The 7382-nt window shown below is 43.1% G+C and overlaps 1 pseudogene; it reads left to right on the top strand.

Annotated features, from left to right (window-relative positions):
- The first annotated feature begins 2499 nt into the window (after positions 1–2499).
- On the top strand, positions 2500–6289 carry LOC118235889 (annotated as a pseudogene).
- Positions 6290–7382: the final 1093 nt, after the last annotated feature.

Genomic DNA, 7382 nt, shown 5'->3' with positions numbered 1-7382 from the left:
GTGCTACGCCGACGATACCCAAATCTACAACAGCACCAAATTCCTCTGCAACCCACCATTTTCCCACATTGATGCCTGCCACTCTGCAATCAAAACCTGGATGAAACACAACTTCCTCAAACTAAACAGCGACAATAAAGAAGTCAGTATAGTAAAGACATAATTTTTCCATCTACGTAATATTGCCAAGCTCCGTCCCTGCCTCCCACGCCCAATTGCTGAAACACTCATCCATTCATTCATTCACAGTCGGCTTGATTACTGTAACGCTCTTCAGTCTGGCATCAGCTCCAAATCCCTCCATAAACTGCAAATGGTCCAAAACTCTGCTGCACATCTCCTCACCAATATCAAGTCCTGGAATCACATCACCCCCATTCTCCGTGACCTTCACTGGCTCCCAATAAAACAACGGATCGACTACAAAATCCTCCTGTTAACGTTCAAAGCACTACACAATCTTGCCCCACGCTACCTCTCTGAACTCCTCCATCCCTACCAGCCTCCCCATTCCCTCAGGTCCTCCACTGCAAACGTCCTTCCATCATCCAACCTTCGCAGTTTTGGTGACAGGGCCTTTTCCCATATTGCACCCAGGCTATAGAACTCACTTCCCCCATCCATCAGAGACTCTGACTCACTCCCCCTTTTCACTTCCCATCTCAAAACTCATCTATTCATTATTGCTTATCATTAATCCCCCTCATATCTCCTAGGCTACCCGCCCCCCCCCACACACACACACTTCCACACACCCTCACCCAGTTTCTCTTCCCGCCATTTTGCCTCCCTCATTGTATTTTACTGTTGAATTGTCTTATTGTTGTTTATGTATTTTCAGTTTTTTGTGTGTGTTTAAAATGTGTGTATATGTATATATATACACACACACGCATATATATATATATATATATATATATATATATATGATTAAATATATTCAGGATTAAATTCAGGGTTCTATGCTTACACCTGCCAAAAATGTAGGGGCGCAGTCAAAGTGCAATTTTCTACGTACCGTAATGTCAATGCATCACTATTATAATACGAAACAGACACACAGAAACATCCCCCGAACTATGACTTTTTTCAGTCAGTAATGCAGGGTAAAAGAGGGGGTGGAATAGCTGCTATTTTCTCTAATCAGTTTAGCTGCACTGAGATTGATTTGGGTACATTTTCATCTTTTGAATATCTTGCCATTGTGCTTAAAGCTGACCCAGTCGTGCTTATTTTAACATTATACAGGCCGCCTAAACAATCCTCAGTATTTCTTCCTGAGTTTTCTGAGCTTATGTCCATTGTGCTCACTAGTTATGACAGAATCATTTTAAATGGAGACATGAATATTCATATTAATAATAGTGCTGACTCCAAGGCTATGGTATTTATGAATCTATTATACAGCTTAGAATTAATTCAACATGTCAGTGAAGCCACCCATCAGCATGGTAATATACTTGACTTGGTAGTATTGCGAGGGATAAGCAGTGACAGTGTTTCAGTGTCTGACATTACTGTTTCTGATAATTACTGTGTGTACTTTGATATTCTGTTAAACATTTCCAGTAACAAAAAAGAAATCACAATTCAAAAGCGATATTTAGATGGTACATTAGAACGTAAGTTATCTGAGCTTGCAAAATCCTTGGATGTCTGTACTGATAACTGCTCAATAAATTAGATGGTTGATGCCTTTAATAGCAAGTTAGGTAACATGTTGAATGAAGTCGGTCCAGTTAAGGTTAAAAAGAAGCTTTGTAATAAATAGGCACCTGTCATGGTTCTGTGTTTCTGTCTCTTCTTTCCTTGTTGGGCCGCCAGATGGCAGCACTTCTGTTTTGTGTTTCAGTTTGTTCTCCCTCCCTGTGTTAATTGTATTATTGGTTTTAATTATTCTATCATTGTTCTCATCTGTCTCGTTTTTTATTCATCGTCCCCACCTGCCTCTCGTTATCCCTTCCCTCTCGTTTGATTATGTATTGAGTTTACCTGTGTCTTGTCTATTTAAGTTCTTTGTCCCCTTGACTCGGGTGCTGGTTCCTTGTTTCTGACTTATATGTATCTGCTTGCCTGTGTTTGTGTGTTTCTGAATGCATTTCATGTGTGTTTCTGCCTGCCTGTGTTTTGACCTGCTTGTGTGTGTGACTGTGTTTCCACCTGTGTGTTTCTGCCTGGTAGTTCCTGCCTGGTTTCTGTCCTACCCGTGTTCTGCTCTGTGTGTGTTTTGAATTTTGAGTTTTCTGTTTTGTGTTTTTTGGAAGTGCCCTGCGTGGCCTTTTGGTTTCCTGTTCGTTTGTCCCCTGTCGTGTAAGTAAAGTCTTTGTTAATTTTCCCTTTTTGAGTTTGTGTTTTTTTTCCTCTGCGTTTGGGTCCTCCCTACCCGTTACGTGACAGAAGGAACCAGCCAGTACTAGACCCAGCAGAGTTTAAAAATATATATATTTTTTCCCCCCCTTTTCCTGTGTTTTTTGTTTTTTTTCTTTAAATATGCCACCGATGTGGAGTGACCCCGAGGACTCGCCGCCTAGCAATTGGGAGCTCGAGCCGGTGTTCGCCCTCGAGCCTCCCAGAGCCTGGGGTAGGCGGTCATAGAGGCGTGGTGGTCGGGCTGCCTCCCGGTCTGCCAGACCTTCAGCCGCTCAGCCAGCGGACCTCTGGCCTGCTTCTTTTGAGGGGTCTCGGCTGGTAATTTTTCCAGGGGCCGGCCCGCGGGTGTCCCGCCGGTCCCATCCGGCTGCCCAGCTGGGTTCCCTAAGGCTGGGGTCCTTGTTCCTGTCCCCTGCCCAGCCCGGACTGCAGGGGGGCTGCCTGCTCTGCCCCGAGTCCAGCAGGAGCCTCCAGCTCCACCCAGCACCCAGGGGAGGCCTCCTGCTCTGCCCAGTCTCCCGCAGGGGCCTCCTTCGCCTGCTCTGCCCAGTCTCCCGCAGGGGTTGCTTCCGCCTGCCCAGCCCGCTGTCCCGCAGGAGAAGCTGCCTGCCCAACCCATTGTCCCGCAGGGGCCTCCTGCTACTCCCAGTCCTCAGCAGGGGCTGCCTGCCTCGCCCCCTAGTGTTGCCTCACCCCCTAGTGCTCCTGAGTCATCAATACCCCGGCCCAGGGCCCAGAGACCTTGGCCATCCAGCTGCCCTGGAGCATTCCTGCGGCCATGCCCTGGAGGGTCTTTCCCTTTGGGGATGGGACCAGTCCATTCCCCTAACTGTTCACCTGCCCCCTTGTTTGTTTGTTTGTTTGTCTGCCTGCCTGCCTGTCTGCATGTCTGCCCATGTGTTTCTCATCCAGTGTGTTGGCCTGCCTGTCTGCCCCCTGGCCATCGGCCCATTAGCCAGTGTGTTTACTCGCCTGTCTACCTGTCTGTGTTTGTCAATCTACCTGTTTATTGTCCTGCCTGCCCGTCTGTCAGTCCTTGTGCCTGTTTTTGGGTTTCCCCCTCTCCTTCCCTGTCTGTCTGTCCCTTTGTGTGTCCGTTGGTCTCCCTGCCTGCTTGTCTGTCCCATCTGTCTCCCTGTCTTGTTCATAGGTCCGTGTCTGTCCGTTCCGTGTTTTTTGTCCAGTCTAGTGTCTGTGCTGAGTCTGGTGTCTGTGAGTCAGGTGTCTGTTTTTGTTCAGTTTAGTGTTCTGTCGCGTTCAGTTCTGTGTCCTGTCTCTGTCAGTCCGTTCCTTGTCTGTGTCTTAATCCGTTTCAGTGTAGTGTTAGTTCGTTCAGGGTCTGTTGTGAGTCCAGTCCAGTGTCGTGTGTGTCCAGTTCCGTGTAGTGTTTGTTTGAGTCCCGTTTCTTGTGTGTCAGAGTTTAGCCCAGTCCTGTTCAAGTCCTGTCTAGCCCAGTCCCGTTCCTGTCTAGTCCTGTTCTGTACCCTTGCGCCCAATTCCCTTCCGGCTTCCGCTCCTGTGCCCGGACCCCGTCCGGCTTCCGCTCCTGTGCCCGGACCCCGTCCGGCTTCCGCTCCGTTTGTGTTTCAGTTCGTTCTCCCTCCCTGTGTTAATTGTATTATTGGTTTTAATTATTCTATCATTGTTCCCACCTGTCTCGTTATTTAATAATCGTCCCCCCCCCTGCCTCTCGTTATCCCTTCCCTCTCGTTTGATTATGTATTGAGTTTACCTGTGTCTTGTCTATTTAAGTTCTTTGTCCCCTTGACTCGGGTGCTGGTTTCTTGTGTTTGTTTCTGACATATATGTATCTGCTTGTCTGTGTTTGTGTGTTTCTGAATGCATTTCATGTGTGTTTCTGCCTGCCTGTGTTGTGACCTGCTTGTGTGTTTCTGACTGTTTCTGTCCTGTCCGTGTTCTGCTCTGTGTGTGTTTTGAATTTTGAGTTTTCCGTTTTGTGTTTTTTGGAAGTGCCCTGCGTGGCCTTTTGGTTTCCTGTTTTTTGTCCCCTGTCGTGTAAGTAAAGTCTTTGTTAATTTTCCCTTTGAGTGTGGAGAAAATGGAGAACAACCAGACTGGAGGTTCATCGGAGCATTCTTAAGGAATGCATTACTACCTTTAATGGCATACGCACTGAAAGAAGAGCCCACTTTTCCAGGGTCATTGCAGAGAATGGCAGCTACTCTAGGGTACTGTTCAACTATTGATCGATTACTAAAGCCCATGCCAGCCTCTGATCTTCTTAACCAAGCTTCTGCCTCAAAGTGTGAGGAATTGGCACATTTTTTAAATAATAAAATGACCATTAGAGCTAGTATTGTTAGAAACACTAGTAACTTAAATGATCTGCCCTGTAACAAGCCAGCCATGATGAGAAGCTTTTCTGAGCCAGAGCTCTGTAAGATAGTAGCACAGAGTAAACCTTCAACATGTCATCTTGACCCTGTTCCCACTGCATTCTTTAAAAATGTTTTTAAGAGTGTCTCCACACCTGCTCTAAAGATAATTAACACATCTCTGGAGACTGGAATCTTTCCCAATGCTTTCAAAACTGCCGGCTGTGAAACCCCTATTGAAATCAAATTTAGATCCAAGTGTCTTAAGTAACTACAGACCTATATCCAACCTATCATTCATGAGCAAGCTATTTGAAAAGGTAGTCTTTAATCAACTTAACATCTTTCTAAATGAGAACAGTACTCTAGAGAAGTTCCAGTCAGGTTTTAAATCGAATCACAGTACAGAGACCGTTCTAACTAAAATAGTGAATGATCTTAGACTTAGTGCTGATGCTAACAAGGTTTCAGTTCTTATTTTTATATTTGAGTGCAGCTTTTGACACGATTGACCACAATATCCTAATCAATCGTCTTGAAAACTGGGTTGGTCTCTCCAAATGCGCTCTTAACTGGTTCCGAACATATATTACAGGGAGACAATTTTATATTAATCTTGGAGATCACATGTCAGAAAAATGTGACATATCTTTTGGTGTTGCACAAGGGAGCTGCCGTGGTCTCCTTCTTTTTTCATTATATATGCTTCCCTTAGGTCATGTCATCAGACAGCACAATGTTATTTTCCACAGCTATGCTGATGACACAATTACACATTGCAGTTGAGCCAAATGATCCAAATGCAGTATTCTCCCTGACTACCTGTCTGTCTGCAGTGAATCAATGGATGAGCAATAATTTCTTAAAATTAAACGAAGACAAAACAGAAACACTTTTAGTTGGCCCCAAAGCCAAAAGGGATGCACTCTTTAATAGGTCAGGAAATTTGGCTCCCCAGGTTAAAACAGAAGTTACAAGCCTGGGTGTAATTCTAGACTCTGATCTAAGTTTTAAACCTCGCATCAACAAGGTGACAGACTGCTTTCTTCCATCTAAGAAACATTGCCAAGGTACGGCCATTTCTATCAAGACAGGATTCTGAGAAGTTAGTCCATGCATTTATTTCAAGTAGGTTGGACTATTGTAATGCTCTTTTCACTGGTCTTCCAAAAAAGTCAATTGAAAGATTACAACTAATTCAGAACTCTGCCGCTAGACTTTTAACAAAAACAAGGAAGAGAGAGCATATTACTCCTGTTTTAGCTACACTGCACTGGCTCCCTGTATCTTTTAGAATTGATTTTAAAATCCTTTTACTTGTATACAAAGCTCTTAATGGTTTAGCACACTCTTGCATTTCAGATTCCCTACTGTTTTATGTCCCTTCACGAGCCCTAAGGTCATCTGTAGCTGGTTTATTAATGGTTTCCAATAGTTCACTAAAGAAAATTGGGGATGCCACTTTTAACCATTATGCCCATAAACTATGGAACACCCTGCCAATTCATATCAGAAAGGCTAGCTCTGTGGACATTTTTAAGCGGCAACTGAAAACATACCTTTTTAATCTAGCTTATATCTAGCAGCACTGTTTTTAGCACTGTTTTTATTATTTTTATTTTTAAAAATTATATGTTTTTATTTTTGTTTTTACTGATTTCTTTGTCTGCATTTTATTTTATTTTTTAAATTTTGTATTTTTATCTTTTCAATTCTTTGTAATTGCTTTGATGCTGAATGCAAAGCACTTTGAGCTACATTTTATGTATGAAAGGTGCTATATAAATAAAGCTTATTGATATTATTATTATTATTATTATTATTATTATTATTATTATCTACTCATAATTACAAGTGGCATAACCAAGGACATTAGACACCTCAATTTATAAAACCTGTTTACAGTTCAATAGACTAGGAAAAACACTTAAAAACTGAATATTAATTGTGTCCTAACAACACGCACCTGTGCAGGATCTGTGCTTGTTTATTCTGATGTCATCATAGTTAATCGGATCCACAAGTCACTCACACCGGTGTGCCAAAAAAAATTTTACATGCAGGATTTTTTACTCGCAAAAGTGAGTGAAATGCTTGCACTGTAGAGCCCTGTAAATTATCCAGTTAGCTGAGTGTTAAGTCTCACTGGAATTAATTTATCATCCTCATATACCTGATCAGCTTGTGGTTCCCATCTATGTGCCACAGCAAGTTGGGACCTGCAACACTGTAGGTTCTCCGATGCAGTCGGTGAAACGATGCTCTGTGTGCGGCTCCAGCTGGATTCACCCGAATCAAACTCTCTCTCACTCTCCTTCTCTGCACTCGAACACCCATAGCAGCTAGTCTGGCCCGAACAGTATTTGCATTCCACTGAACATGACCATGTCACAAAAACACAACTTCTGATACAGATAACAACAACCACAACAGCAATAATAATAATTGCAGCTTCAGTAATAACTACACCTTGAAAAAAAACAGTATGAATATTAAAATACTTGAACACTTTTTTCCCGTGGTGTGCGATTTCAAAGACCACACTGGAAATACATGTTTAATAGTTAAATGTGTTATCCTCAAGAAAGACACCATTTGATTCTTGTGTTTCTTTCCTCAATAATAAACTAAGCCAAACTATTGATTTTGAATGTAAAGAATATGGCCATTGGTTTT

Source organism: Anguilla anguilla, chromosome 9, assembly GCF_013347855.1.
Source record: "Anguilla anguilla isolate fAngAng1 chromosome 9, fAngAng1.pri, whole genome shotgun sequence".
NCBI classification, from domain to species: domain Eukaryota; kingdom Metazoa; phylum Chordata; class Actinopteri; order Anguilliformes; family Anguillidae; genus Anguilla; species Anguilla anguilla.
Note: the sequence above shows the minus strand (reverse complement) of the source record. Positions and strands in the feature narration are given on the sequence as shown.